Source organism: Macaca fascicularis, chromosome 14 (assembly GCF_037993035.2).
Source record: "Macaca fascicularis isolate 582-1 chromosome 14, T2T-MFA8v1.1".
Classification (NCBI taxonomy): Eukaryota; Metazoa; Chordata; class Mammalia; order Primates; family Cercopithecidae; genus Macaca; species Macaca fascicularis.
In genome coordinates this window covers 26,625,858-26,645,391 of record NC_088388.1, presented here as the reverse complement: position 1 = coordinate 26,645,391, position 19,534 = coordinate 26,625,858, and the positions used below count along the sequence as shown (strand labels likewise).

The 19,534-nt window shown below is 33.7% G+C and overlaps 1 long non-coding RNA gene across 2 annotated transcripts in view; it reads right to left on the bottom strand.

Annotated features, from left to right (window-relative positions):
* Nucleotides 1-19,534, bottom strand: part of LOC102120630 (uncharacterized) — a 377,035-nt gene that overhangs the window by 322,104 nt on the left and 35,397 nt on the right. For both annotated transcript variants that reach the window (XR_006692308.2, XR_012422760.1), the window contains exon 2: nucleotides 13,913-14,005. This is a non-coding gene — a long non-coding RNA (uncharacterized lncRNA). The remainder of the gene's footprint in view (nucleotides 1-13,912; nucleotides 14,006-19,534) is intronic.

The window sequence follows — 19,534 nt, the reverse complement described above, 5'->3', positions numbered from 1 at the left end:
CTATAAAACATATTTATCCTTTAAAAACCAACTCAAATATTTTTTCCTTTGTGAAGCTCTGCCTTATCTATTCTTCACGGTACCAGTTTTCTACGGTTGTCATTACAAATTACTATAAAGTTGGTATCTTAAAACAATAGAAATTTATTCTCTCATTGTCTGGAAACTGGAAGTCTGAGGGCAAAGTGTGGGGAGGGTCATTCCCACTGTAAAGTCTCTAGAGAAGACATTCCCCTTTGCCTCTTACAGCTTCCAATGGTCTCAGGCATTCCTTAGCTTGAGGAAGCATAACTACAGCCTCCGCCTCTACTTTCACAAGGCATCTTCTTCTTGTGTGTCTCTGTGTCTCTGTATTCAAATTTTCCTCTTTTTACAGAAGCATCAGTATGACCTAATATTAATTTAACTAATTAAATTTAAAGACTCTGTTTCCAAATAAGGTCACATTCTCAGGTTCTGGATGGACATGAATTTTGTTGTTGTTGTTGTTGTTGGGGCTGTCAGGGAGCAGATACTATTCAGCCCAATACAGCTCACACTCTTACCACCAAAATTTATGTCTATCCCAATGAAAACTACATTTACAACATTTCAACATCCAAAAAGTTTTAATTCATTTGAGCATAACCCCTAAGTTTAAAATTTCATATAAAATCAACTATAAGCGATTCAAATTTCATTATTTAAATCATCAAATAACTATGAATAAGACTCGGTATTATCCATTATGGGGCAAAATTTCCCTCTGTCTGTGGGCCTGTGAAAGTAGAAAACAAATTATCTGATTCTAATGTACATAGGACAGATATAAGATAAAGTTTTCATTCTGAAAGGGAGAAAATGGGAAGGGTAATGGGTCACTGGTCTAAAGTAAATTTGGTATCTAATAGGCTAAATTCCACTAGGATGCAAGGCCTGGGAATAATTCTCTGTGGCTCAGTCAACCCCTAGGCTCAAGGAGGCCCCATTAGCTCCTCTTCTGGGCCTGCAGAAGCCCCAGTAGCCCCTGCCATGTACCTGTCTGACTGGCATTTTCTGTAGGCTTCTTTTCTCTCTCCTAATTTTTCCTTTTTGTTGATGGCTATGCAAACATAAGTACTTGAGTAGTACTATCAGTTCATTTCAAGGTTGTATCCAAGAAATTAAACAGCTGTCCTTCATTTCATCCTATGTAATCTACCCTTCAGTCCACATTGGCAGTGTTGCTGCTAATATAATATTCTTAAAAACTTTGTTAGTTTCCCAGATATATGAAGGAGACCCATGACATTGCACAAGAAGGTTCTCTACAGATTCTTCTTGGATAACCCATTTCTATTCCTGGTTTCTGCTGAGATGGGAGATTGGATTCACGTGTCACACATCATCTCTTCAGCAAAAGTTTGTTCTCATCTATAGCCTTGGATGTATTCCTATAATATAATATCTAGATATGTTGAGAATTTTCCAAATTATCCAGTGCTGGTTCACTTTTACTTAAAAGTTCCAGTATCTATTTATGTCTTTTCTCTCTCTCTCTCTTTTTTTTTTTTTTTTTTTTTTTTTTGTTATTAGCTCAAGAAGAAACCAACCCATATAATTTACAACTTGTTTAGAAATCTCCTCAGCTAAATATTCAAGTTCAGAGCTTACAAATTTTACTTTCCAACCCAATACTACAACTCAATTCAGCCAAGTTTCCTGCCACTTTATAGCAAGGGGTTGTCTTTCAGCCAGTGTCCAGTAATGTTTCTTTTATTTTTCTGAGACTATACCAGAACCTTTAACATTGATACTTATACCAACATTCTGTTGATGATGTCAGCAGTTATCTAAAATAAAAGAAAAGCTATCCAACATACTCTTTACTTCCTTCTGATCCCTCACTAGAATTGCCTTTAACATCCATATTCCTATCAACAGTCTCCTAAAGGTAATGTGAGCTTTTCTGACAATGCACTTCAAAATTCTTTTAGCTTTCAAATCTTTACCCAATTTTAAATCCACTTCCACGTCTTTTTTTTTGCTGCAGAAATATCTCTCTTTTGGTATTAAAATCTCTACTAGATTCCAAGGTCCACCATAAAAATTACAATAAATGAGGTGACTCAAAACAATAGAAATTCATTCTCTTACAGTTATACAGACTAGACATCTGGAGTCAAGTTGTCAGCAAGGCCATGCTCCCATTAAAGTCTCTAGGGAAGAACCCTTCCTTGCCTCTTCCAGTTTCTGGTGACCCCAAGCATTTCCTGGCTTAGAACAGAATAACTTATTTCTCTGGTCTCTGTCTTCACAAGACCATTTATCATGTGTTTTTCTGTGTCTCTGTATCCAATTTTTTCTTTCATAAATAAGGACACACAGAAAAATGTTTTAAAGTGCTAACTAGACAATTACAAAAGTTCATACACACAATGAATTACACTATGTAAAATATTCATGAAAGCTATCACTGAAAAGAAACTCACTAAATCAGCAAACATAGATAGTGATAATCTTTGGTTAATGAAATTTGATGTTTTTAAATTGCTTATTGAAAAATTTATTTCCAAAACTTTCATGATAAACATAATTTTATAAATATATAAAACACTTTTGACATTAAATAGAAGAGTTATAGATATAACATAAAAGGTCATCTAACATGTCAATCCAGTAAACTGGTTTTAGAGCTTACCATAATCCAACTTACCTAATCTTAACTGATTACATTCACAAACATCGTGTTTCCAATAAAAAATGTCATATTCTGAGGTTCCAGATAGACAGGAATTTGGAAGGGGTTGCTATTCAACTCATTTCAAACACCAAGCAAGATCACCTTCCCTCATTTGAATGTTTCATTAATACCCTGTATCAAATTCTACTATAGAATGCATCATATAATCTGCTAATTGTTTGCTTGGGTTTCTGTCCACTCTACTAAACAATAAGGACTACAAATAACTGATGTCATTTTTAATTTCTTACCTGTCACTGTACCCCCACTGTTTAAATACAGTATCCAAGACATAATCCAGTATGTGATTATTTAATGATTTATAATATAAATGAATATTACATAACCCCTGGAGCTAAAGTTTAATTGAACAAAATGGTTCATAGTCACCAATAAGATAATACTGAACACATTTTAGCATCAAAGCCCGTTAGCTTTTTACAAAAATCGTTTTAAAAATTGCCATAAAGCAAACACTAATATTGCATCTAAAGGTAATAAAATCACAGTTAAAAACAGACATCTAATTAATTCTTTGTCTTGTTGTAATTAAAATGAATTTACTTATATTTATTGTTTTTCTGTGAGAATAGAAGACCTTCTATTAAAGTATAAAAGTCTTTTAAAGTATAGAAGTCTTCTATTAAAACATTAAATACCAAAAAGAAAAAAAAACAGAGCTGCAATATTACCGATTTCTTAAACTATTTATGTTTTAAACAGTATAGATCTCCAATTTCATAAATTGCAGAGGTTTGATTTTTTATTATCTTATTTCTAAGTACTGTAGTAGGAAGAAGATTTTATGACACAGATCTTGTTCACTTATGCATTTGCTAAACAGTAGGATTATTCACATAAAAAACAAAAATAAAAACAAAAGCAAAAAAACCTTTATAAAGAATATACAGATATTAAGACAACCATTATTTTAGTGAGAAATGAGGATTTGAGTGTCAGTTGTTTTATTTACTAGTTTCTAGCAATGATTCTCCTATACGATAATTTGCAATGTGAGTTTTTTAATATTTTTTTTTTATTTTTTGAAAGGCTAGTGAAAACAGTATATTCATTAATGATAAATACATACAAGTCAATGTATCCTCCTGAGTAGGAGTATAGGGTCCTGCAATCAGATTGCATGCATCTTAGGCTTGTATCCCATACTTATTAGATCTAAAATCTTAGAAGATACATTCTCTAAATTCTAAACTTATGACAAAATGAAATTAGCACTTATCATATACCTGTCACACAAAAAATGCTATTTTTTATTTCCTTTTCTCTTCTTTTTTTATTTCCCTCTCCTCGTGAGCAAACAGACTTACTCAAACATTTTATTTATTTGTGATTAATAAAATTCTTAGCTTTTATGATTGTTCTTGAGGACAGAATTCATTTGAAATCGGAAAAATGGTGGTTTCATGCTGAGCAAGCACTAAGATTATCAGCTATATATGGCTTTGTAATTAAATCATGGTTAATTCACCAGGTGGAATATTATGCATCCATTAAAATGTTTTTTTAAATATTGTAATCATACAGAAAAATGTTTTAAAGTGCTAGATAATTATAATATAAAAGTTCATATACACAATGAATTAGACTATGTAAAATATTCATAAAAGCTGTGACTGAAAAGAAACTCACCAAATCAGCAAACATGAATAGTGATAATCTTTAGTTAATGAAATTTTGCTTTTAAATTGCTAAATGAAAAATTTATATCCAAAATTGTCACAATAAATATGATTTTATAAATACAAAAACCATCTTAGATATTAAATAGAAGAGTTACCATGTAACATAAAAGGTCATCCAGCATGTCAAATTAGGTAAATTTTTGTAAAGTTTAGGAAAATAATGCCAAATATCAGTAAAAATAAAAAATATTATTGATAGTTATTAGTATTATTTGTACATGTATTATACATAGGAATGTTCTAAGATATCTACATGTATTAACAGGTGATTGCAAACGTAATTGTGGTTTTGCATTGTTGGAATTTCCCATTTGATACTGAAATACATCTTAAATAAATATGGTTATGTTATACATCATTTTAATGGGCATTTCTCATTTTATTTATTTATAGTTTTTTGCTAATGACATTATTTGCTATTTATATTTATTTTAGACTATGGAAATGATGTTACACAAAAAGCAAATTCAGCCGGTTTTCTTATTCAAGTTCAAAATGATCGTAAAGCAGCAGAGACAACTTGCAGCATCCACAACACATTTGGCCCAGAAACTGCTAGTAAATGTACACTGTAGTGGTGGATCAAGAAGTTTTGCAAAGGAGAAGAGAGCCTTGAAGATGAGGAGTGTAGTGGCTGGCCACTGGAAGCTGACAAGGACCAACTGAGAGCAATCATCAAAAAGGATCCTCTGATAACTACATGAGAAGTTGCCAAAGAACTCAACGTTGACCATTCTATGGTTGTTTTGCATTTGAAGCAAATTGGAAAGACGAAAAAGCTCAATAAGGGGTGCCTCATGAGCTGAGTGAAAATTTTTAAAAAATCATTTTGAAGTGTCATCTTCTCTTATTCTACACAGCAACAATGAACCATTTCTTGATTGCATTGCAATGTGCGACAAAAATTGGATTTTATACAACAACCAGCAATAACCAGCTCAGTGGTTGTACCAAGAAGCAGCTCCAAAGCACTTCCCAAAGCCAAATTTGCACCAAAAAATGGTCATGTTCACTGTTTAGTGGTTTGCTGCTGGTTTGATCCACTACAGCTTTCTGAATCCCAGTGAAAAACATTGCATCTGAAAAGTAACATTCAGCAAATTGATGAGATGCATTGAAAAGTGCAAGGCCTGCAGTCAGCATTGGTCGACAGAAGAAGCCCAAGTCTCCATGACAGTGCCTGACTACATGTCGCACAACCAATGCTTCAAAAGCTGAACCAATTGGGCTACAAAGTTTTGTCTCATCTGCCATATTCTCATCCACCTGACCTCTTGCCAACTGACTATCATTTCTTCAAACATCTCGACAACTTTTTGCAGGGAAAATCCTCTCACAATCAGCAGGATGCAGAGTTTTCTGAATGCCAAAGCACAGATTTTTACTCTACAGGAATAAAGAAACTTATTTATTGTTGGCAAAAATGTGTTGATTGTAATGGTTCCTATTTTGATTAATAAAGATGTGTTTGAACCTAGTTATAATGATATAAAATTCAGTCTGAAACAGCAATTACTTTTGCACCAATCTAATAATTATGTTAATAATGGCAACCAACCTATGACATGTTACTATTGTTGCCTTCATTTAACATTTCAGAAGGATGAAACAATTTATGAATAAGAAAATTACCTACTTAGCAAGTACTGGCATCAAGATCCAAATCCAAGCAGTCCAATAAGTGAAACACATATAGAATAAAATCAGCAGTGTTTGTGTGCTTCATGTAGTTTAGTATCCCTAATAATTTTATTTCACATTACTATAAAAACACAAATTAACTCATGGTATTTTAACTTTCAACCTTCAGAGCATTAGTCTGTTAAAGAAATGAAGGCTTACTCATACACACATACACACGCAGACGTACACACACATACATACACAAGTATAACCATGATGATTAATTTTTATTATTTTCTAAATGCCCTTTGTGAATAATTTAACATAAATGGCTTATTTGCTCTACAGAAAAGACAGGCATTTGTTAATTCAGACTGACTTCATTTATATAACTGCTATTTTAAGGTCAACATTTGCCACATAGCTTGTAATAATGAAGGCATTCTGTACCTAATTATGGTAACTTGAAAAATGGAAGTACAAAATAAAAAGGTTCAAATATATTCAGCATCTATTCTAGACAACTTGAGTCTAGACATACAAGAATTATTATGTGAAGCCTACAGCTTCTTTCTTAATTTACCTAATGTGTTTTGCAAGGACGTTACATCACTATATTCTCAGACATTTCTCCTCCTCCATTCTAGACATGAATTCTTGCCAAAAAGTGGTGAAACAATCCAAAGTTTCCATTATTTTAAAGAATGTTTCAGTTTTAATTAAAATTATTAATGCTGTATGAGTTTTCCTTTAATAAGTAATTCGTAACCACTTAACCTTGAATCTTAACACACAAACATACTCACACACAATCGCCTTAACAATGCTTTAAGAAATGAGGAAATTTTATATATAGAATACCAGTATAATTGGTGATTCTCACTTATTAAATATATTACTTTGCCTTTGTGCAAAAACAATACGATATTGAAATTGGAGGCTTGTTTATATGTTTTATGTCTGGACACATACAGTGAAATAAAGAGTGCGTTGAGTTTAGATTGAGAGAGTAGATTTTGTTTTTCTCACCACAAAAAAAGAGAAGTATGTAAGGTAAGGCATAGCTTGATTTAGCCATGCCACAACGTATACATATTTTGAAACATGATGTTGTACATAATAAATATATACATTTTTAAAATTTTTCCATTAAAAGAAAACCAAAAACCTCTCCTCATGTTAGGTCTTCCTTAGAGGCATTATTTTGTATCGTTTTGCAAGACTTAGTGGTATTACTTCATCCACTGAAATAGTTATTGCTTATTTGGGCTCAAGGGAACTGAAAGATTTAATAAAGCTTCCAAGTGACACAGGATCAGCAAACAATTTTTTACCAACTGATAGATTCTAGTGGACGACTCATTCCCAATACAGACCTTCATAGAATAGCACTCGATATTTTCACTTCCAGTCAATGCTGAAACACTAATAACAGCTCCCTAAGCAAAGTAGACATGCCCTATTCAAATAGAAACACTATTTAGACAATCCTAGCAGCAAACTTCCTCAAATTCATAACTCTAAAACACGAAAACCTTGTAAAAAAAAACTTTCTGAAACTTCTAATCTACTATTTTTGTCATGATATTAACCAGTGCTAACGATTCCTATGGACCATGAACGCTTCTAAATTGTATCATTTTAAACCTTAGCCTCACTTTTATTGATATTATTAAATATTAGGAATACAGCACAACACAAAGGAACGGTGTATACTTGCAAACAAGTGAAGAAACTCTGAAGCCAGATTTTTCAGTTTTGTGATGTTGACAAATAATTATAGTGGGTCCTATTTTGTCATTTCTATAGTAACATGGTACTTCTGTGTTCTTTTCCAGCACTAATATTCTTCAACAATTCTAACTGGTGTGTGTGTGTGTGTGTGTGTGTGTGTGTATACATGACAGCTGGCTTGTAATTTTAGAGCTTCAACTTTCCATTATTCACTACAACAACTGACCTAGGTGATGAAATGAAACAGTTAAATATCACGTTACATCACAAAAAGGCAATATTGGCTATCTTCCTTGCAGTCATAAGAGTTTTTTGTTTGTTCGTTTTTGTTTTGTCAGGCATGGTAACAATACTGAGGCAATTCTGTCCCACACTCTCTCACTGTATGTCTGCTCTAAATAAAACACTCCTGGGAATTTTAGAAAAACATACAGTATGTATACACTTAGGTGATTACAGATGGATCAAAGAGTGAGACAAGAGCCTGGTAAACATTTATGTAATGCCAAATAGAATGCAAAAGACAAGTATCGTGCAGACAATGATGCCATTATAATACAGATACGAGTTGAAATTCTGATGTCCTGTCTTACTGTGGAGATTTATATAATTTTTTACTGTCACTTATTCTTTATTTCTTCTGTTATACAAAGGAGATGATAAAAACTCATTTGTAAGTTTTTATGTAAGAGCTAATGGAGTAATGCATATAAAGTGCTGGCATATATTAGTGATGTTGGCTTGCAGTTTTCCTGATTTTACCCATTAAAACCTCTTTTGTCTTTCTCATCTTAGTAAATAGCAGCTGCATCCTTCCAATCACTTAGTTCAATCCTGAAACTACTATTGTCTAATCTCTTTATTGCATATATCACCTCCAATTCACATAGAAAGCATGTTTGTTCTACTTGCTCTGTGGTTTTCCCTGTATGTTACAAGTACCCTAGACCAAGGCACTCTAATATCTCAACTAACAATACTCTCTGCTAGACAGTTAATTCTCAAAACAAAAAGTAAAGTGATATTTTTTAAATGCAAGTCTAATCAACTCATTTCCCTTGGCAAAATCACTCTACTATCTTCCCAATTCGTTTTAAATAAAAATCAATAGCATTTCTATATACCAATAATGATCAAGCTAAAAACAAAATCAATAAATAAATTCTACTTACAATAGATAAAAATAAAAATACCTAGGAATACATTTAACCAATGAGAGGGAACACTCTACAAGGAGAACTACAAAACACTAATGAAAGAAATCATAGATTACACAACAAATGAAAAAACATCCCATGCCTATGAACTGGAAAAATCAGTATAGTTAAAATGGCCATAATGCTCAAAGCATCTATAGATTCAAGGCAATTCCTATCCAATTATCAACATCATTTAATGTAGAATTAGGAAAAAACTTAAAATTTATGTAGAATCAAAAAGAGCCAGAATAGCCAAAGTGACCCTAAGCAAAAGGAGTAAAGTGAGAGGTATCACACTATCTTAATTCAAATTATACTGCAAGGCTATAGCAATCAAAACAACATGATTCTGATACAGAAATAGAACGATAGGTCAATGGTAGACAATAAAGAGCAGAGAAATAAATTCACATATCTACAACCAACTGGTCTTTGACAAAGTCAACAGGACACTCTAATAAATGGAGCTGAGAAAATTGGATAGCCATATGCAAAAGAATAAAAGTGGACCCATATCTCTCATTATCTACCAAAATTAATCCAAGATTAATTAAAGAAGACTTAAATGTAAGACCTCAAACTATTTTTTTAAAAAAAAAGCCCTAGAAGGAAACCTAGGAAAAACTTTTGTTCATTGGCGTGGGTAAAATACTTATGACCAGGTCTCAAAAGTAAATGTGACAAAATGAAAAATACACAAATGGGACTTAATTAAACTGAAAATCTTTCATACGGCAAAATACATAATCAACAGAGTAAACAGACAACCTACAGAATGGAAGAAAATATTTGAAAACTATGCAGCTGACAAATGCCTCATATTCGGAATCTGCAAAGAACTCAAACAACTAAAGAAGAAAAAATATTTAAAAATGAGCAAAGTACATGAACAGACATTTTTCAAAAGAAAGCATAAGCAGTCAACAAACACATGAAAAAATGTTCAACACCACTAACATTTCTCTAATCTTAATCAGAAAGATGTAAATTACAACCACAGTGATGTGTCATCTTACACCAGTCAGAATGCCTATTTTCAGAAAGTAAAAAATCAACAGATGTTGGTTAGATTGTGGAGAAAGGAGATGCTTATACACTGTGGGTGGGAATGGAAATCAGTTATAAACTCTATGGGAAACTGTATGGATATTTCTCAAAGAGATAAAAATAAAACTAGCATTCAACCCAGCAATCCCACTAATGGGTATCCACCCAAGGGGAAAGAAATCATTGTGTCAAAAATAAATCTGCGCTTGTACGTTTATTGCAGCACTATTCACAATAGTAAAGTCATGGAATCAACCTGTGTCCATTAACAGATGATTGGATAAGGAAAATACGGTGTGTGTATATATTACTTATATACACACACACACATATATATCACATTTTCTTTATCCAGTCATCTTTTATAAATATATAAAGGAATACTAGTAATCCATAAAAAAAGAAAATCATGTATTTTGCAGCAATATGAATGGAACTGGAGGCAATTATCCTAAGTAAAGTAACTCAATGTCAAATACCTCATGTTATCATTCATAAGTGGGAGCTAAACGATGGGTACATGTTGACATACAAAGTGGAATAACAGACATTGGAGACTCCACAGGTCAGAGGGTAGGAAGGAGTTTCAAACTAAAAATTACCTGTTGGGTACAAATTATACTATACTGGTAATCAGTGTAATAAAAGCTCAACTTCATTACTATGCAATATATCCATGTAACAAAACTGCACTTGTACCCCCTAAATCTATAAAAATAAAAAACCCCAAAGTTCTTCAAACAGCTCGTACTGCCCTGAACGATTATGCATGTATCCTCAATATCTCTACCATTTTTCTAGCCTCAGTATCTACCACTTTATCTCCCTTCTTGTTCCAGTCAAAATGAACACAGTCCTGAATATACTAAGCAAGTTCCTGTCTCAGAGCCTTTGCACTTGCTCTTCAACTGCCTTAAAGGCTTTTGCCAGATATCTGCATGTCTGTTTTCAAGTACCAGTTCATTTAGAAAAGCTTTTAACTAAGCATATAATTTACACGAGGTATATGTTCTTTGCCTAACCTTAATTATCTCCTTAGCCCCACCTGACATACTCAACATGTAGTTGCTGGTTTACTGTTTGTCTTTGCTACATGTAATATAAATTCAATGAAGGCATGGGATGCTAATTTGTTTCCTTATGTATCCAAGAGTCTAATGAATTTCTAACAGATGCTGAGGGAGCTTGATGGATAGTTCTTTAAATAATAAATAAGTGAATAAATTGTATGGCAGAATGTATGTTTGCAACATTTCATGTGTTAAAGGAAGACTCAGAAACAAAAGAACTCAGAAAAGAACAGAATTACTCCCTCAAAATATGTTCGAGAGTCCAGATTTTAGAAAAACAAATCAATTGGATTTTTTAAAATGCCACATGCAAAACACACAACAGGTATTTAAATTTCTATATACACACATATATACAAAATTGCTAATTTACTGAGTTTAGGGTTAATCTGTCTATTTTGTAATTACTGGAACTCTCTCACATGGTTATCATATATACAAAGCTTGTTTCATTTCTTCAGATGTCAACTGAATTAACAGGTAAAATAATTATGGAATGAGTAGTGTATAGAAAATGCCCAATATTCCATTAATTTTGAAGACTAGTGTCATTCTGTGGATTTTTATTTATGACAGAGTACAAAGTTATCTTTTTCTTGTTGTTTGTTTGTTTGCTTTTGCCTTTAGGCCATGATTTGCACATTTATTACCACAAGCAACAGGACAAGAAGTCAATATGGCTTTCTCAAATGATTTAAGCATTCCCCAAACCCCTTTATCATTGCCCATCCTTAATGGAAATAAGTGACTAGTTGAGTACCAGAGAGAAAAAATAGAGCACATTGATGTGCTCTTCAGAGAAGACCGAATGGGTCCAAGAAAACTTGGAAGAACAAGACTTTAAATACAACCACCTTTCGCCTTTGAGTAGCTAACTCATTTTAGGCTTCTAGCTAACAATGGCTTCTCAAGAAAGTGTTATTTTCCCCTTATAAATTAGACTTGTTTTATACACACACACACACACACACACATACACACACAAATAAAATAGCACTTCATTCTCAATACCAAGCAGAGTTCTAGCACAGAGGAAATGTTCAATACCTATTAGTTCAATGGGTATATGAAATAAAGAGTGAACAGCATTGCATATATGGAGGGATGGATGGTTGAATGGGCAGCTGGATGATGACAAATTAAATCGAGGAATTAACATAAATATTCTGGAATTCACAATAAAGCAAAAAGAATGTGGGAGCATGTCAGGTACATTAACTCATATGAATAAAGTTATTATCTTTAGGTAGGTGCTTACATAGTAAATATAATATTTTGCCATCAGGGGAGATTATAGGAAGTGCCACTTTTGCAGAGTAGAAAAGTTAGCGACTTGGGAGCCAAGCCAACTTGGTTTCATTTCACAGGTCTACAGCTTTATACTTGGATATGTTTAAGTGAATGTCCTAAAACTTTAAAAGCCTCAGTGTGCTCATTTGTACATATAGGTCTCTATGTCACATTGTTTTTATGAGATCTGGATATAATGTATGAAAGAGGCTGAAATATAGTAGGTGCTCAATAAATGGTAACTAATATTATTTGGTAAGGGCGACTTTTGTTAGTAAAGTGTTATCTTTGGTAAACCACCTAGCCTTGAATTCTAAGGTATTCTATAGAAACATTTTTTAAGTAATCAGTGGAGTGTCTAGTTTTATGAAAAGCAAAGTTATATAATTTTACATTTACTGAACTCATTAAAAATGGACCACTTTAGGGAATATGACATTTCACACACCACCTAGTTCTAGGTTAATATATTATCAAACTGGTTAAAATAGAGGCTTTATAATCATGCTTGTGTTTTATTTCCTGTACTGCCACACACATCAGTTTGATACGGGAAAAGTTAATTAACTTTCTAAGACTCTATCACTTCCCTCATCTCCAAAACAGAGATAGAGACAACTACATCTTAGAGTTGTTGTAATGCTCAAAAGGTGCATTTTATACACAGCTTTTAACCTATATAAATGAGTTTCTACTCATTAATCTTCACAACAAGCTGTGAGGTAAATAACATTAATACTGTCATTTGCAGAAGAAAATAGGAGGCACTTAGCAATAAATAACTTGCTGAAAGTCACAAATCTAAGGAAGTGGAAAGGCTAGATTTCCATCTGTGGAACCTGGTTCTGGAAGACTCTGACCAATTTCCTGGTTTTGTCTCTCTCTGCTGTCTTGGTAGAAATATACAACGGCACAAAGCCATTTGAGAAAAGGAGAATGAGCAATGTTTTTTAAAATCCTAAAAACTTTCAAAAGCCCTTCCTGCATGTACAACCTTAGCAGGAGTTCTGTGTCTTATAAATTAAAGCTAGGCTTCTTTAGCAAGAGTTGGAAACTCAGGACAATGCCGATTGGTTTTGCCATAGTAAAGTACTTTCAATTTCATCTTGGAATTCAAAGGAATAAAATGATTTACTGTAATAAGATGTGAGTCTCACTTATCTGTTGATTCTATCTAGTCTATAATATGACATATTTATACTGACATGTATTATATCTAAATAAAAGTGGAAATGGAAGGTCTTAAAGGAAACATCCTAAGCCTAGAATCCATTGTCCACATCACTATGAGCATTTGATCACAATTTAACAACTCTCTAGGACATTCCAAACTTTCCCTCACCTTTCCGTCTTTTTCTGAGCCCTCTACACTATTCCAGCCTCTGCTCATTACCCAGTTCTGAAGTCACTTCCATATTTTCAGGTATCTTTTTAGTAATGCCCCACTCCCAGTACCAATTTTCTGTATTAGTCCATTCTCACATTGCTATAAATAACTACCTGAGACTGGGTAATTTATAAAGAAAAGAGGTTTAATTAACTCACAGTTCCACCATTTACAGGAAGCATGGCTGGGAGGCTTCAGAAAACTCAGAGTCATGCCAGAAGGCGAAGGGGAAGCACGCACATCTTACATGGCTGGAGAAAGAGAAAGAGACAGAAAAAGGGAGGGTTACACACTTTTAAGCAACCAGATCTCATGAGAATTCACTCAGAATTCACTCACTATCAGACAAACAGCAAAGAGGAAGTCCACCCCTATGGCTTGACAACTTCCCATCCAGCCCCTCCTTCAATGTTGGGGATCACAATTTGACATGACATTTGGGTGGGGACACAGATCCAGACCATTTCAATCTTATTAATCCTTAATTTTCTCTGAATATACAATTCACAAAGTAGTGACTGTGAATTTGATTCAGGAGTGTTTCTTGACCTCTTTGTTGCACTTGCGATGTGACTGTCCATTTACTTGGCCCACCATGCTCAACCTCCTGCAGCACATGGAGCACTTGAGCAAGTGAGTGTGAGTTTCGGCCAGCCTTTCTGGGAATCCGCAGGAGAAGGCTCCAATGCAGGTCCCACAGCCCGACGAGACACGAGTGAACGAGTGCTGCTTTGGGCTCTGGCAGGAGCAGGCTCTGTGTGGGCCCCACACCCCAAGTGGAAGTACCTGTGACCCCCAAAGCCCCAGAGGGCATGTTACAATGCTCTCTTAGCTCTGCCTTTCATGGACAGCAGTGTGTTATCAGCTCAACGGCCCCCCTGCCTCATAACACAGGCTGGCTGCCCTCTACCAGTGAGAACAAAGGACCACTTTGAAAGCCTTTTTTGGGTACCAACACTCAATGAGTCCTGAGCTCTTGTCCAGCATGCAAGAAGAATGAGGTTGCAAAGACACTTGAAGAATGTTGGAGGAGGAGAATTTTATTTAGTGATGGAGATGGAAATAGCTCGCAGTGGAGAGGAGAGCTAGAGAAGGGATGGGACAGGCAGATAATCTTCCCTGAAGACTGCCCATCTCCAGCCAGCTCTTCTCCAATGTTAAGCCATCCAGCCATCCCTCTGAAGTCAAGTTGCCTCACTACTTGACTTTTCTTCCTCTACCAATTGTCTTCCTCTACCAACTGAGTCTGAGGTCTTTATAGGCACAGGATGGGGAGTGGGGCAGGCTTAGGTAGTTTTGGAAAAGGCAACATTTGATTGGTAAAAATACATTATTCAGAAAGAACCAGCTGGAAGTGAGTGGGCAAGCAGGGATAGAAATTCTCACTTTGGGCCATGGGTTTCAGGCTTTTTAGCTCAAAGGTGGGGTTTTGTCAGGGACACGCCCCTTTCTTCCTAGAATTTCTCTGCCTCCTGCTTCTATCAAGCTGAAATAATGTAAACTAAAACAGTTTCTACAGTGTAAAAAAAAAAAAAAAAAAGTTTCTTTTTTTTTTTAGAATGACTAGTGATAAGTCATTCCAATCTGAGTTTTCAATAATTGGCATATTATATCCACTAACACCACTTCACCTTTCCATTTTTGGGGAATGAGTTTTTACCTGTGGAGTAATTTTATAAAGATACATTTAAGCTGTGAAGCTTCAAAGAAAGAATAACTTATTTTCCCCCTGAGAGATATCAATCTAATATTTGATACACTGCCATGCCCCTTTAAAAATAATATATGGAACGTAATTTAGCTTTTAAAAAATGACTCATGTTTCTTAGACTGAGCTGAATATTATATAGTGATACTGTCCAAGGTGATGAAAGTGTACAAGCTGTTTTCTGTCACTAAATACAATTTCTGTATCATCTTTGCTTTTTGGTACCTTTGATAAAGTTGTCGTTCATTTTGTCTCCTGTGCCTAAGAGATCTTTAGTACTAAATGTACCCTTCTGTCAATTTTTCTAACTTATTTTATATAATTTGCTGTAGAAGAGAGTATTTCAAAACAACTTTATTAATATTATTACAATAGAGTCAATCAATTCAATGTAAGAGTCAATGATCCCTTCTAGAATAAGACACAGGTTTTGACGGTTGGATGGCTGGAGAATCTTCATAAACATTGGAACTTCACTGGCTAGCTGAGGTTGTAGAAAATCTTGTTTTCAGATAACTGAGGTGTATTATGCATTTTCAAAATATCAGCAGTGTCAAATGTCTTGGCAGGCCAAAAAAACAGTCTATGATTACTCTTATGAAATATTGTAAAACAGTTCAGCAAACAGACAAAATTCCTAGATTTCATTAAAGACTACCCAATTTCTCTGAACCAAATAAAGTCCTGACATTTGTAGAGAAATCCTAGCTTCAGCTGAAAGTTGTTGCTTAAAGAGGAGACTAATTCAGCTTTCATATCTAGAAATAGACAAGGAAAAAGAATGAATAACTGATTTATTTTAAATATGTATGTTGCTTGCCTTAAAAACAAATATTTTTAGATACTGCACACATCATTTTCAGCACATTTAGATATGTGGACTTAATATATGCTGACAACTTCCTGAATTCCAAAACAAAGAAAGCTGAGAAACACTTTATTTAGAAATATATTTGACAAGTTTAGACTACTGAGAAGAAAACCCCACTTTTGGGCTCTTGGAATTGTCAGCCACACATGCCTAATTACCCCCTCTATATAAAGGAGGAAGGTTTTGTTTAGCCATATTTACAATGTGTTCTGACTTTCAAATTACATGTTTAATCACAGAAATAATATGGCACAATGAATGTCACGCTTTCACTTTGTTTCTGTTTTTCCATCTCAAACTGAGAATACAAAAGTAGGTGAGTATGTACGGTTATCAGTCCTAAGTTCTGCTACTTCATTTTTCAACAGATTCTTCAAGTTTTTTGTTACATTCTATGCTTATATAATAATGGGATATTAAAATACAAATTCATTTTTGTCAGGATTATTTTAAAGGTAAAGTTTCCTATGGCCAATTTTCCTTACAAAAACAACTGGACCTGCAATAATAATCTGGAAACGTTTGTGCACAGTAACGGGACCAAATATGAAAGCTTTATCATAATAAAAGAAAAAAAAATATTCAGTACTACTCACCTACAGTGGGTTTAACTTCCTTCAGAAAAGGTAACTATACTTGCACTTAAGCCATTATTTATTCTTAACTTTGAAGGATTTTGGAAATGATTTTTTTTTCCTGAGGTCAGAAACTTCCAGATGTTTAGTTACCTAAAATATAATAGAACCGAACCAAGTATATAAAGTAATTGGTGGTATGAATCTTTAATTCTCATATATATTGCCCTACTTGCCACTTTAAAATTATATGCAATTATAATACTTTATACTATTTTATAAATTATATATAAAATTATATGTAATTGTTGTATATAATAAAGTATAAGTTTATTATATACAATAATTAGATATAATATATACAATTTCTTGTATGTTAGTTATTTTATTAAAGTAGAGGTTTCAATACAAAAATTTAAAAGATGGTGCATAAATGTAGGTTTGTCAAATGCGGTTCTTGCGCAATGGATTTTGACAGGAGAGATCTTCAGCTGCTATTGCAGAACATGGTTTTTAGTCATAGTATGTTTTATTTTTTAAACAGTTATTTCATCCAGTATAAGGCTGAAGTGATGAAAGCAAAGGAGTATATTGAGTTGCTCATTCTTATTCACTGCCTCTTTCAGAACACAAAGAGAAAGTGGGATTCATCACATATCACAGCACCCATGGAGTACTCACACACCCACTCACAGAGAAACAACTATGAGGAAACAATTAAACTGAGGAACATATTCTAAGAACATTTTATTATTTAGTAAAAAGTTTAATGTTAGTTTAGGTTTATTTTTCTTTCTTTAATTGCTATCAGAAGTTTTAAGGGTTTGAAATAGATTAGTAACTTCTCTCTAAGGTCATGTAGTTATAAAATTAAAGCTACCAAACTTTACTGTTTAAATTATGGAAAAGTCTAAAAAGAACCTCCTTTTTCCCTCATTTATTATAAAAGTCCCCATAGTGATTTTACAATTGAGAAATTCTTGGGTTGACTTATATTATTAACATTTTCCAGATTAATCTTTCCAAAATATAGCTGTTATCATCACAGCAGTTTTTGATAGAACATTTTCATATCCTTCACTATATCTTAAATAAACTTGAAAAGATTACCATCTAATCCATGTCTTCAATAATGTTTTTTCTATTTATTATTCCATCCCACCGACCATTACTTCTTTTTCACAAACAACAGCTCTCCCACTAAATCAAGCTAGTTGCCATTGTGTAAATATACAATTTTTTCTTTTGGTGTATGCTCACTGGTACTTCTACTTGAAATTCCCATATTATATACCTCATAGCTCAGCTCAACTCTGCCTTGTAGTTAATTCTTGCTCATTACTCCTTTAGGCTGAAGTAATCACCGACTTTCCTAGTGCTTCGATTCTTTCAAGTAACATGGAACTTGAATTCTTTCAAATAGCATTCATACACACACACACACACACATATGCACACACACATATTTGTGCTAATAGCATATATTATCTATTAGCTAAATAACATATTTTGTTTACTCTTAACCAACCCTCTCATAGTTTAACATTATCATGAACATAGGCATGCAACAGTGAGTTAAATAATAAATTAGTGGCAAATATTTAAAGTTCAAAACATAAGTTAATACTTTTCCTTATATCTCAATATATGCTCTTGTGTCAAAGTAAATGATGTTTTGCTTCATTAAATTATTCTACCTTGATGTAATCATTTGAGTATAAAACTCTATGCTGTACACTGATTGAGAAACAGAATAGCATAATAATTAAGTGTTGGGTCTGGAGTCAGAGTTTAAATCATAGTCTCTGTCCAAAATATGTGAGTGGTCCACGTGCAAATTCTTTAATCTCTTTGTGCTTCAATGTGCTCATTTAGAAAATGTGGTTAATAATAGTACTTACTTTATAGTGTCATTCATGAATACTAGGTAAGATAATATATGTAATAGTTTTAGGATTGCATCTAGCATATAACATGAGACAAGCAATGATAGCTCTTAATATTGCATACCATACATTTATATTATTTTACCTATTGCATATATTTTACGTTACTTTAATGAAATAACAACAATTTAGTACATTTATTTGCATTGATGTATTTGTCATCTGTGTTTATATATATGCTCAGTATTTACACATAGCTATAAAACATGTATTTTTAAAATTTGTAAGCACTCCAGCAGTTACTGTAACAAATAGTAAGTTCATGTAGAATGTAATGAGAGGCGAATGCCACTTTACAAATAGGGCATGTTATGGGGGAATATACACACATATATTGTGATGGTTAATACTGAGTGTCAACTTGATGAGATTGAAGGGTGGAAAGTATTGATCCTGGGTGTGACTATGAGGCAGCTGCCAGAGAAGATAATGTTGATTCTCCTCAGGAGCCACCCCCAATACCCGTTTGCTTCTAGACCTATAACTTCACTAAAGTCCTGGCGGGCCCCTAGAGGTGAGGTTCAGAGTGTGACCCATGAGGAGCTGTGCTACACTAGAAAATAACTGCTTGTGTTTCCTAATTTATGTAAGCCGACATCTGGAAAACAGGCATGGGAATGGATATTAAGGCTGTGGGATAATGGTGGAAGGAACAGAGAGTTGGATCAGACCGAATTTAT